The sequence below is a fragment of the Anopheles funestus genome, chromosome 3RL (genome assembly GCF_943734845.2).
Source record: "Anopheles funestus chromosome 3RL, idAnoFuneDA-416_04, whole genome shotgun sequence".
NCBI classification, from domain to species: domain Eukaryota; kingdom Metazoa; phylum Arthropoda; class Insecta; order Diptera; family Culicidae; genus Anopheles; species Anopheles funestus.
Window position 1 is genome coordinate 69,329,967 of NC_064599.1, and position 13,893 is coordinate 69,343,859.

General features: G+C 43.5%; 1 long non-coding RNA gene across 1 annotated transcript in view; it reads right to left on the minus strand.

Annotated features, from left to right (window-relative positions):
• Positions 1–13,893, minus strand: part of LOC125768673 (uncharacterized) — a 336,169-nt gene that overhangs the window by 200,371 nt on the left and 121,905 nt on the right. The gene's annotated exons all lie outside the window — the stretch shown is intronic.

A 13,893-nucleotide genomic window follows, 5' to 3' on the forward strand; every position in this document is an offset into this window, starting at 1 on the left:
ACGGCCATTCGTTTTCGTTATTGTTTCGAAAGAAGCAACGGAGGAAGTTCATTTTCTCTTTATATTGCTCCGCTCATTGTTCGGTGGCCGGATGTGTACGACCTGCATTTTTTCGGGTGATAACGTTTTACCAACCACTTACTATCACTGATAAGGGTATCAAGTAAAAAGGAGAATTAATAAGTACAAAATTAAATAGTATAACATTTTTATTTCCTATACCATGCCTTTTTAATAATATTATTGTACGGTTCATTGCTCCCGTCGGGTGGCATACGACCTAGAACCGAAATATCGGAACAAGGGTTAAAGAATCCAACGGAACATTATTTATTTACCGAGCATGACAGAACATGAACACTGCGAGCGAGCGTTCATTTCCAGCGAACGGGCATGAATAAGAACGTTGACCAAGAGGGCGCAGGAACGAGGAAAGGAAAAACAGGGCAACCCCCGTGATGGATGAGGTCGACGACCATGGAATTGATGGGTATACCCCATGGAAAGGGAAGAGAGAGAAAGAGAGATAGTGTGATAGAGGGCACGGAGAGAACGAGAACATTCAAAGGGAAGGCAAGTAATTTAGGTCATCAACCTTGCATGTGGGTTACTGAGGCCAACGACACCGAAGCGCCGTCAGTTTTTCATCCCTTTAAGTCGCGCGTCCCATGCGCCGTTATCATCGAACAAGCAAACGACGGTCCTGCCGTTGAGCGCTTTGTCTGCGGGTGAAGAGATGATCACGATTTTGCGAAGCTTATCGTTCGGTGGCGAGGTTTTGTGTGTGTGTGTGTATGTGGTTTCGCACGAATGCAGCAACAGTGCAGCAGTCGAAGTGCATCGGCGTAGTGCATTCTCCGGGCGAGAGCTGTTTGTGCTCAATGCTGGCCTCATCGTTGGTCGGAACGTTTGGTTTATCTCATTTTTATCGTTTTGCTTGTTTCTTTCCCTATTGTTCGATTCGGAGTTGCCCTCCATTTTGGCGCATTTTTTAAAGTTGTTTTCTAGAAGCTAAATTTATTAAGAATAAAGAAATTATTTTTTAAAGTAAGAGCATAACGTACACATTTAAATTTCAAATCCTGTCTCATCGGTATAAACAAAAAGTCAAAATTGCGTCACAAACGTTCTCCCCAATGACGATAGTAAATTGGTGACAATAACAATAACGAAGCGTCTTCTAGAGTTGTGCGTAAAAATTGTGTTTGTACTTGCTCATTGATTGTGTTTTTTTCTACGTGTTGATAAATTGCTTTCTGTACACAGCACTTTTTGTTCGAGTACGTTCTATTTGTTGTTTCTACGCCTTTTTGGGTGAAGTAATTATTTCATAGAAAATTCGACAGCTTAGTATTTGCTTACCGAGCGTGCCAACCGTTAAACGTTCAATAAATAAATAAAAAAATACAAACATATGCTCTACAAGAGAACTTAATTTTGAATGGAAAAATGAAAAAAATACAATAATTCTTTATTAAATTTAAAATAAGCTTTTATACCCCACGCTAAATGAAACAACAAAATCAACCTAGGACACAAAGATGTACACAATGGCAACACTCCATCGAAAAACTGCATTTGGGGTGGATGCAAACGATGCAAAAAAACCCCCGAGATGCAAACCCCACTCGCTAAAAACTCAGTCACACGCAACAGCGTACACGCAAAGACGACTAACTTAGTGTTGTGTATGTGTATGGCGGTGCGTTTTTGTTGCTGGGTGGTTGACCAACATTACACCCTTCCCATCGCACCCACGGCACCCAAAAAGGCACAAGAAACCCCTAGACCCGAGACACGGGCTAAGAAACGAACGCCAAAGGTCTTTGCTCTGTTAATGTGTCAATGCTACCCGACGACGGGGTGGTTTTGCTCTAGCGTTTGCTACTCTTTCGCTCGCACGTATCGAGCGGTGTACCGATGGAAAGAATACCCGACCATATGGTGACGAAAAATACGTCGAGAAGAGAACGCACGGGTTGGTTCGGTTGTGTGCGTTTAACGCGGCATCGAAGGGCTCAGACGATCGTCGTTTCTAGAAATTACGAGGGAAGACCGGAGAGCCGATGAAACAGTAACGAATTCAACCGTTCATTTGGTATGGAAACGAGCTGTACGATTTTGATATGTGATATTTATGTAATTTTACTTGCATACTTATTAACATGTAACATATTAACATAATTATTTCTTATTGTTTGTAAAATTTTATAAAAGAAAAATCATTAACATAATAACTATAAAGTTTTTCTCTATTTTACATTTAAAACCCCACCTTATAGCAGCTTAAATGCATTTTACTTTGAAAGGTAAAACCCTCTCCTTACGATCCACCTTGACGGCGCAGTAACGTTTTATCGCTCGTTTTAATATTGCTTCCGAAAAACCGTCGTAAAACTGTAACAGTCGATGGTTTTAAAAAGTAAAAAGTAAAAAACAAAGTGATGGAGGCGCATGGTATCTGGTAAAAAAGCACGTGGCGACCACTATAAACAGAGACCTCGTTTTAAAATGTGAGAGCGTTGGATTGAGCAATATGGAAAGAGAAAGAGAGAGAGGGAGCATCATTGCATGGGAGTGTACTGTACTTCTCTTGTTTGCTTCTCTTTTGTGTGTGACTAAGGTGAAGCTATTGCAACATAGCTTGGTGTGACCTGACGAATTGATACCCAAGTACTCGTCATCAGTCGGAAATACCAATGAAATTTGGGTTAAAATAAGAGAAGAAAAAAAACACTCCAAAACTTTATACATACATCGGTTTTAGAGAAGAGATTGTAGCTCTCCAAGGAGTTTGATGTCTAACTATCATAACCATTCAAATCGCTACAAATTTATTATAGTCTAGCTTCAAAATTACCAAACAACCATACTTCAGCACTCTGTTGTTTAGATCGTTATTATGCGCGATTCTTGGGTTTCTTTGCCCCATTCCTGCAGTGGCCCTTTTTTGCTAACTTTGACTAACCGTGCTTGCTGCTTGTTTTTGCTTTTTTCGTCTTTCTTTACGCGGGAGCGTAAACGTGCGTTTTTCAAAAAGGCTATTGACTCGTAACTGTTCTGACTTGGTGCCGTCACTGTCGTCACCATCTTCAGCGCCCCTTCGGGTCGTCATCGTTTTGTTTAGTTCCCGCTTGTTGACGGGGCAAGCAGGATGAATTTAAATTATGCTGCACACTAATGCTAATGACGCTTATGTTTATGTGTGTGTTTACCAAGAGGTGCAGTGCACTAGCCAAAAAGGGAAAATGAATAAACACAATCCATCTGCCGAAAATAATACTATTTCATAATATTCTCCCCCTTTCCCTCCAACACCTCCCTATCCCCCACACTAACACCCACATCCACGTGTGCCGTAATATTCCTTCCTCGTGGCATAACTGTAACTGTCATTTAACTGTTAATTGGGTAGGGGAATTTGTTTGTAATTTCTTTCGGGGTGTTTTTTGTTTTGTTTTGTACGAGCTCATTTGCATACTCACAACTAATAGTAGTAGTAGTAGCGACAGCAAAGCGATCCAAACAGTTACGACTCCGGGGTCAAAAGCCTCGAATGTCGAGCACACGGGAAGGGGTGTACACATTAGAAGGAAAAATGTATGAATCACAGAACACAATGTTTGTGGCCCGTTTTTGGTGTGGAGTCCTCTCAGAACCGATGAAAACAGGATCCGAAAAAAGTGGACATTCCAGTTTTCACCATTACCCAGAAACTTGGAACTCTCGGCGGTGACTCATAGGAATGGAGTCACCAGCGATTTGGTACTTTGCCGTACATTAATCATCAACTTCGGGTAATTTCAACAACTGTTTTTTTTTTGCACTAAGGAAACATTCCCACACCAGAGGTGACTGACATTTGCTCAAATGTAAATTAAAGCTAAGCTAAAAACATGACAACAAATTATCTAATCACTTTACACACAGCCGTGCGCAGTTTTTGCCTGGTTACGAAATTGTTTACGCTGTGATGGAACACATTTTGTTTACCTTTTTGTTTCACATTTGAAGAAAGCAAACAAAAAAAGTGCCAGAAAATTCATCCACCAACGGAGTGCGAGTTGAAATGGAAATGAAAATAGCAGCGGGGTTTTTTTTCCCCAATGTGAAGCGAAAGAAGCTGTTGCGGAAATAGGGAAAAGTGCAAGTAACAAAGTTGGTAAGCGGATAATAACAAACGACTCACGAAATGTTTCGAAGTTCAACAACCTCGCTGCATCGCACCCTGACGCACCAGTAGAAGTGGATAGAGAAGGAAATGAAAGATTATCCAGCGCCAAACCATAGTAGAAAGTGTCGATGATTTTCATCTTTTAGCTCCACAAAAGAAAGAGAGAGAGAGAGAGAGAGGTAGAGAACGAACGAAAAAGAATGTGTAGGAAGGAAATGGGGAAAAATATGAAAAGAGTCCGAAAGAGTGAGAAAAAAAAACTTTCGTGAACTCCCCAAATAAAAAAAAACCCTAAAAAAGCAAACAAATCCACACGAAAAAAAAAACAAAAAAAAAGTACATCGGGAAAGGGTAGTCCACAATGTAAACGATGATTTCGTAAGATGTTTGGAAAGGAAGCGTAAAAGGGAAGAAGGAAAAATCCCACCCAATTTTCGAGCGTTAATGCGTTCATTTACCTCTGGTCGAAAAAAAACAAGGGGGAGAAAGCCCTCTCAAGGTGCGACAAATGGCTGAGCGAAGAGAGAGAGAAAGAGGAAAGGGAAGAGAAAGAAAAGCCAAACCAAAAATCCAAAATCAAAACAAAAACAAAACTCCTAAAACAGACATTCCACCCGGTGGAAGTTTCCATTACCAACTCTGCCACATTACACAATATATGTTGCTCTCTCTCTTTTCTCTAACCATGTTCATACTGCTCTTCTAATGCTCGTAAACAAAATCAAAACAAAACAAAAAACAACTCCAAAACAAAACATCTAAATTAAAACAAAACGTGTACGTGTAATTTGAGAAAGGAACACACGAAACAACAAAACTTGCCAAAAAACGATGTGCTAAAGTGTGTGAAAAAGAAAGCAAACCTTGGGCAAATTGGGTAGAAAAGAATGAACGAAAGAAAGTTAAAAAAAAAAACCCTGAAAAACCTGAAGGGAAGGGAAAAGAAATCAAAATCTTATACCACAATACAAGCAAGAAAGCAAAGCAACAAAAAAAGCAACCGTGATTACTCGTTTTTTGTTTTCGTTTCGTTGGAACGCGAACTCTCCATCGGAAACCGCCCCTTTTTGGAGTGGTGAGGTCAATGGACCCTCACCGTCTCTGTAGCCTGCTAGTTTCCCCCCCCCCACCGGGTGGCTGTGTTAGTTGGGTAGTTAACACAATTGCATAATACAAGTGACGGAGCGCACGACGTCGCGAATCAAGTCGTGCCACCGAGTCTTCGGTTTGCCGAAACAAACCGCGTTTCCGTCCGTCTTGAATTATATATTACGATCAGGATTTTTATTTTCCCGTACAGCGGTACAAAAGAGATAGAAGGTAAAAGAAAGAAAGAGAGAGAGAGCGCGATAGAGAGAAAAAGAGTGAAAGAAGAAAGGTGGCAGATATCACGCGGAAATGCCAACTCGATCATCATAAGCACTCGGCAATCAGTTATTTTTGCGTAACCAACTGACACGCTACGGTGTGTGTGTGTACGCATGAGAGAGAGAGAGAAAGAGAGCAAAGGAAGGAAGAAAGAGAGCATGCTAAATTGCAAACCCGCGATCGTGTCCGATCGACGATCGATCCGCTGCTGGAGAAATGACGTCGCGTGTGAGGCTGCGTCGATTGCGCGGACCCAACCCCGAGGCGCGAGATCGGTCATTCACTTCCTCTATTCTCGAAACCGGCCATCTGGTTGTGTTGTGCCGAGTGGGACATGTTTTGACCAAAAATAAACTACCCTAGAGGGGTTACCACGGGGTGTGGTACGGGGCGAAAGGAATCGAAGGAGAGGAAATGCCAGTAAAAACCGGGTTTTCTTTCCAATCGTGGACGCGATCGGGACGGTTGTTTTTTTTTCTCGCTGCTTCACAGTCACACACGGGACAGACAGAAGAGGTATTCGAGTGTGTGTAATTATAGGTCGGCGGACTAAAATCCCACTTCTCGATCGCATGTGCTCACTATCTTGGCGCGGTTTCTTCTCTTCGGCCATGTAAACGTACCCGTAAGCTTGTGTTGCGGCTTGATCATACCCGTGAGCGAAATGTTCTCATTCGCTGTTCCTCCACAAGAATATCGACGCGTACGACGGATGGAGGGCAATGACTTGTTGATGTTTTTTTTTTCTTGCTTGCTAAAGTTGATCACCGACTGGAAGGGATCTCCTGTAGGGACCGAAAGGCAGTTGAAGCCGCTAATACACAAAAAAAATGGTAATAAAGTGAGCAAATCCTTCCAGTTCTTCTCGTGAAGTCATCTCACTGCCGACTTTATTTTCTACAAATACGACACCGTTTAAAGCTGGTGCTAGCTTCCACAAAAAATGACCCAATTTTTGGATGAGCATAAAGAATAAAGCGGGAGATAAAGAACTCCACACAAAGGATATGCAAGCGTGTGCAGCGATCGCAATAAAACGTAACGCGGCCCAATGTCTGGAAGGGATGCTAACGAATTCTTGCAATTGCTTGAAGTTTGCCACGAGGACGAGCGGGTGGTACGGATTCTATTTTTTTACAAATAGCGGACATGGACATGGCATCTGAAGTGCACAAAGAGTGACCGATTTTGTGCTTCCAGACACGGTTTTTACGAGACAGACGCTTAAAAAGACGAGATCCTGGGTAGTGGGAGCTCAGCTGGAACTATGATACTGACTGGTGACGTACTAACTCAAAAGAAATGAGAGCAAAACAACATTCTTAGTATGTTTTTTTCTTTCTTGTTTCTTATTTGAATGTTTGTATATCTAACGGATAAATGGCGGTGGTTTTTCCCTCCGCCCCATTCAGACAAACAGATGACAAACGTGTAAATTTTTAACCTCTTCAGGTTATGCGTTTTTTCCAGTTTCGTTTACCATTTTACCGACCCAAACCGCGGTGTCAGTGAACTCTCGGTATTGTTCTTGTGCACGGTAAAACACCCACCTACACCCACCCCTTGCCACGACCTGTAATTCGCCTCTTGCTCTACGACCCGCGTGACCATCGTTGTTTGTTGCGGTTCGTCGCTTGTATCCTATGCGTACGTGATTTTTTTGTTTTTTTGTTTTTTTGTTCAAATGACCATTTTGACGTTTGTTTGTTTTTAAACCGACCGACTTGCTGCGGTTTGCCGCTGGTGTACGCTTTGTTTGGCCAATTCTGGCGCCCGTTTTATTGTTTCGTTTACTTCAGCCGCCGCACCTCGTAAAGCAAATGTGTGCTCAATATATTGTGTGACACACACTCTCTTGCCAGATCAATAAAAATGTAAAACGGTAAAATTTGGATTTTTGGTAGCTTCTCTTTTTGATAAGAATTTGTTTGATATTTTACATATTTTACAAAAAAAGGTAAAATATTTTGCAAAATAAATATTTTTTACATAATTTTTCCTCAATTTTCATAAAATATTTTTATGATTTCTTTCTAAATAAAATCTATTATACGTCGCATTAATAGTAACTAATTCTATAAAGTCCTCAAATTAAATATTGCATTAGTCATCTCCAGCTTTGATACACCGTAAAAGTCAGCTATCTGTCAGCTGTCTGCTGGCGAAATATCTCGAACCAGTTCTTCCTCGAACTTGATTCATGCACGTGAATCACCCCATTGGCTGACTGTTGACGAAAAGGCCAATGACCCACACTGTACGCTGTACCTTCGCTGTACATTCTAACGTCAATGCCGAAAGTGTGAAAAATTGCGCCTCAACACCCCCAAACCCCATCCCGTAAAAGGGTGTGGAGGAAAAAAGACGGGAACAAGAGTAAAATCATGTTTCAACTATCCAGTTCTTGTGTGGATCGTCTAAGTTCTAACTGTAACCATCCGGTACTGAGCATCAAAACAACTTCAGTACTTTAGGTAGTTCCAAAACGGGGGGAAAACACAAAAAGGGGGTTACAAAGGTAAATGAATTGGTAAGCCTTTCTATGCTCCCTATGGGGGTATCGGGTCACAACATGATGTTGTCATGTGAAGCATAGTGACAAACCATTTTTGTTGGCTAATATTTTGTTTTGTTCCAGCAAACGCTGGATTGTGTGAGTATTTTTTTAAATTGTCCTCATGTTTTTTGTTTTTTGCACATAAACACCCGCAACAACAAAAAAAGCATGATGGAATAGGAAATATGAAGAAGAATGTGGAACAGAGAACACAAAACAACCCGTTAGACTGTTCGAAATTGCGTACGAATGTTTTAATGGGGCGACAAACACACATCTAAGCGGACATAAAAGCTAACGTAACGTATCGCCCCCCGAATAAGCGTACTAAGCGAGGGGAAAAGGAGAAAGATAATGGCGGTGTCAGGCTTCCAGTAGTAGCGGGAGGAATCAACTTAAAATGGCCCCATTCCTGTGGAGCACCTCTCTGTGTGTGCATTTTGACCATAGAGACACCCCGAACCCGGACATAGACGACTGAAGCGACGTTCGGTACATACAACAGACGATCGGACCAGTGATATGGGACCAGGAGAAGGAAGGGCAGGTGTGTTAAGTTGGTGAGAAAAAAAATTATGTAAGCCCAGGGCGCGCGCGTTTTTGCGCGTGCGACGGGACAAAAATGCGCGCGCCCGCTACGTTCATACCGAACACCGTCAAGCAGAAGAGCAGGAAGGAAGAGAGTGAAAGGTTTGGTGGGGAAATGCAGTGAAGACCACAGGGGGGTGAGAGGGTGGAGTTTGAAGTTGTTGCGCAAGACAACAACAACTACGGTAGTCGCACTCTCTTTTCAGTTTCGGAGAGAAGTTCGTTGACCGGTGCCATGCGCGCACGGAACTATAACCCTATTTGCTGTTTTTTTTCCCCACTTTGCCTCGAGTTCCTGTTTTGCTTTTTTTTTGTCAATAGTCAGCCTTTTGACACCAACACGCGCAGGTTTCACGTTGCATTGGGTGCGCGCGAAACGTAAAACATTCATTCGCGTTACCGTACCTGATGCACGCTTCCTAGTGCAGTGGAATGGAAACATACAATTTGTGATAGTACGTGAAAACAGGAGTAAAGCATAATAGAATAAAATGAAAAATAATAAACCAGCAAGAAATCGCGAAAAAAACGAAACAATAAAAATGAAAATTAAGAAAATAAAACAAAGAAATAAAACACAAAGAAATAAAACATGTAAACTGATAAACTTGAAAACGTAGGTCAAAATGAAGAAAAGAAAAAAGAGAGAGCATAGAACTGTAAGGTTGCTTGAAGCTAACGATTCCACCGTACCACCAAAGCACCAAAATGTCATTGAACTGTGGAAGAACGAAGAACACAACCCCTCCGGTCGAGCGGGTGGCAAGTGGGCCAACAGTTCTGAGGTCTGCTAACGAACTCATTTAACCTTCCCTCTTCATCGCTTTTCCCTTCGCCCCCTTTGGTAATGTTTTCACCACCCAGCCACACACACACGCACGCACGATGTGCCTGTGCTGTTGACCTAATTAAACACTCAGACTTGAATCCCTGGAAGTCCTAGAAGCGGGTGAAATAAGAATTTCCATACTGCTTCACTATGGGTTCACTGTGCCCGTTTGGCCTGTGAAGCATTACTCGCATCCCGCAGTTTTCCCCACATAAAATGCAAAACATTCTAACAGAGAGAGAGAGAGGGAGCATAGGAGAGTAAAACAAAAAGAACACACAACACAGTGTGACATATACGCACGGAAAATGTAACGGAGATCAGGAACGGAGCAGCGCATAAAATGATCGCGCGAGACCGAAACGATCGGACTTCTTTTCCACATTCATACACACACACACACACACTTTGAGTCAAACGGTCATTGAACCCTCTCAGCAAACAATTGTTCGTGACGGAAGATGAATGAGATGAGCAACCGTCCGGGTGTGGGGGTTTGCAGTGGAAAAGTGAGAACGGCAGAGGTAAAATATGCAAATCTGCGTCCACATAGCGCCCGATGGTTGCACCAGGAAATCGCGTTTTCGCCCTTCCCTCACTGTTCTTCACCCCCCCTTCATCATGACGGTGGTGGTTTGCCCCGGTCTGGACGTGTTCTCTCGTACGGGTTTTGGTTCGAGAACCTGTCTCGTAATCTTCTCCCGCTTCGATGTCGCTCTTGCAGACTGACGTCACATACTGGCTGGTGTATTGCTCGCCGTTCCAGCACCGTTTGCGACATGCTGGAGCATTGGAAGAAAAGGGGTTGGTTAATGGCGAATGGAGAACGATGTGCGGGAGGCCTGTTTTGTGTATCGGCGCGTTCATTCACCTTTCCCGTATGGTGGGTCCTCAGCTATGGTGACGCATGGTTCTTCGACGACTGTTGTTTCGTCAGTCAAGCATTTGGGGATGATATCTTTGTTGAGATTTCTTTACATTTTTGAACTGTTTAACTGCTCAATTAAATAAACCAATCATAATTCGGGGAGATGAAAAGATATGAAAAAAAACGTTTTGGAATTGCCCTCGTTTTTGTGAGTCAGTGTCAAATTCCCCTCATTCTACCATTGGGAGAGGATGAACGTTTTTTGGCAAGCTTTTTTTTTCTTTGGCGGAAATTCCACCCTCTTATGCACATTGAAGAATGAGAACGAAACATGCTTTGCCCCGTCCCCGGTACAAGTGTGTTCGCCTTGATGACGAGCGGCGTTGGAGGTGAGCGTAAATTCTCGTTTCAGGTCGTCCTCCATTTCCACCCTCCAACCAGACATACAAACCGTTGGATCTCGAAACGGACGAGGCCAATGAACTTTTGCGTCTCATCACCCGGCCGCCGTTTAGGTCGACGGTGTACGCTTACGGTGAATCCGTGGTGACGTCGTCGTCGTCGTCGTCGGCCATCATCATCGTCACCGTTGTGCTGTTTCGTCGTGGTCGTGTGTTTTGTGTTGTGATGTTCTCGCTTATAAGGCCACTGACCGATTCGCCCGACCGACTGACCGACCCGAAGAGTAGCTCGAAACTCGCTCTGTTCACTTGTGATTGTTTTGCAAGAGAAGATCATCTTCTCGTGGATGGGTACGATCAGTGTGTGTGTGTGTGTGTTTGTTCATTGTTTACTTACGATTAGCGTACGATCGGATTGCGAAAAAAAATGCAACTAAAGCGATTTATAATCGATGTATTTAGATCATGTGCGCAAAACAAAACGCTTCTCGAGGTTCCATTTTTTATTTTTTCACTGTGAGCATCTTCTTTGTTATAAGACCTCTCAAGGGAGAGATGAGAGCGAAAAAAATCTATTTATTATTTTAAAAGATTATATTTAAATGCACTTACATCAATCGTAATCAAAACACGAAACAACTTTATCTACTAAAACTTAAACAAAGAAAATAAATACCAAATTCCGGAAATCAACCCAATATCTTCTCGTGTGCGTCATCGATTCGCTTTGGAATCCTTTCTTTCTTTGTTTTACCATTGCTGAATCATGCATCGAGCGACAAATGGAACACACACAAAAAAAAACAAAACCCTCCAAAAATGTTTTGTTTGATTCATCCATTATCATCGAACGCGGGAGGGCTGTTGTTTTTTTGTTTACTCTCCTGCTTTTTTTTTTACGATACGCAACTTGCAACGTAGTTTTGCTCGAATTGGAATGATTCACTCGCAATCACTTCTTAAAAAAACGGTGACAAACTTTTCTTTACTATTGTTTTATAAGCTCCAAAAAAACAACAAAACAAACAGAAAAACACACTTTCCTTCCAAAAAGTGACAGGAAGAGGACCCCATTTTTAGCTTACTTCCCACCCGTTCATCGTTCAACTTTCCATCGTGCAGTTTCTCGGGGAGTGGGGTGGGGCGGTCGGTTTTTCCCAATGCTCAAATTTCGTATCGATTTCGGGCAAAGGAAATTTTTCTCACGATTTCCTTTAAACGAATCACGGTTGTCGAGCAAAACGCAACCACGAAACGGGCGGCAACAAAGCAAAGGAAAAAAAAATAATGGCCCCCATGTAATAAGAGACCCGTAGTGGCCCGCTTCCGAACGGCTTCTTTTTTTGCTATGTGTGTGCAAACGTACGCGAATTTTGCACACTCTGTGTGAAGACTCATCATAATTGGCCTCGCTTCAAATTCCTCTCACTTTCTTTCCCTCGAAAGAAGAAACCAATGACGCCTCTCGAGGGGGAGAAAGAGGAAAAGGGGTTCGTACCTTTACACAAGCGAACGACTTGCGGTCGAGGAGAGAAATACAAAACTAAACAGCCACCCTTAACTCCCACCCCATCCAAAACGGGAGTAGGGTGGACCATAGTTTGGGACGAAAGGTGAGAAAAATGCTTGAAAATGCAAAAAAGGCCAGCGGCCTTTATCTCGCTTCCTTCGAGCTGTACGAAAGGAAAAAAAACTGATCAAGGTGTATATGTGTGTATAAACTGCCCTGCATGCACACACACACGCACGCACAACACAATGCCCCAGCATTATGGAGGATGGCGCGCCGATGATGATAGTTTCGTAGTACTACGAACCGATTTTACGTGCCTGGCCCGGTGTACACCCGGGTTTGTCTTGTATGCGTTATGTGAACCCTGTTTCGTTCTCTCTCTTTCTCTTTCTGGACGCCTTGGTACGCGCACGACTCCCGTTTCATTCACTCGTGCACCTAAACGGGGCCTTGTTTGTCCGTTTGCTGCTGCTGCTGCTGCTGACTGCGTGTGTGAGCTCTGTGGCCCCGTCGCTTTTTCGGGGTGGATGACCAAAAAGTAGGTCATGAAACCAACACGGCCACCCTCGGTCGCCGCTACACACCCAAGAAGGAAGGGATCTCCTCTCTCATTCCATACCACATATTCTCTCTTTTTCTCTCTCTCTCTCGCTCTGTCTCTCTCCTACACCTCGAAAAACCCACCCCCAGTGGGGCAAAAGTGGTGTGCCGTGCACGTCACGTACCTTCTGCAAACACGAAAACCGAACGTTCATCTCTTGCGTTGGCGCTGGCGCGTTCACTCGGTTGCAACACACATGGAGCCGGAGGTTTGCTCGTGCGGTGAGCGAGAAACCCGCATTTTAGTAAACAATATACGGTGCGAATAAGCGCGAGCGAGTATAGTGACGACTACGAAGGCGAATTTGGCTCAATGTAGAGAGCGTAAAAGATGCTAGTGGAGCAGGTGGTGGCGAATCGGGAGGCCATCGGCAATGACAGGTCGTTGAACTAGGGGGGTTGCGTGCGTATGCGCTTGTGTGTGTGTGTGTGTCTGTGTTTGGGACGTCCCTTTCGGTTTAAGCCGTGAGGCAAAAATAACGGGTAACCGTGAGTGAGTGAAAGATGAGAAGCGCCACGAGCGTCTCGCTCACACACACACACACGCGGGCGATTACCGAATCAGGCGGGCCCCGGCCTGCTCGCTGTGTTCATTTGTACGAAGCACGACGCGTAAGCCGATCGGACGGAGCATTGAAATTCATTCGCAAACTGGACGCGCCTGCGAAAGCATCGTTTTTCGTATTTCGTACGCTCTGCTCGTCTCGTCGGTGGGTTGATTTGTTCTTTTCGCATTGTGTGTACGGTATCCGGTGGAAAAAAATTGAAGCAAAGGGATTTGCAAACAGCTTCTCCTAATCAACCCAAGGAGGAAAAAAGCTGTATCAGTTCCGATTCCCCCGTATAGTGAGTTTTGCAAACGTGGTGTAGGCAAGAGAAGAAAAGTTTGTGAAAAGCGCTGGAAATAGAAATGAAAACATTGTTCAGTTGAAAGTTTGAATTGGCGCGCACCCGGAACAAGTGCACTGGTTTCGTAAGTTCCCACCCCCGTAATG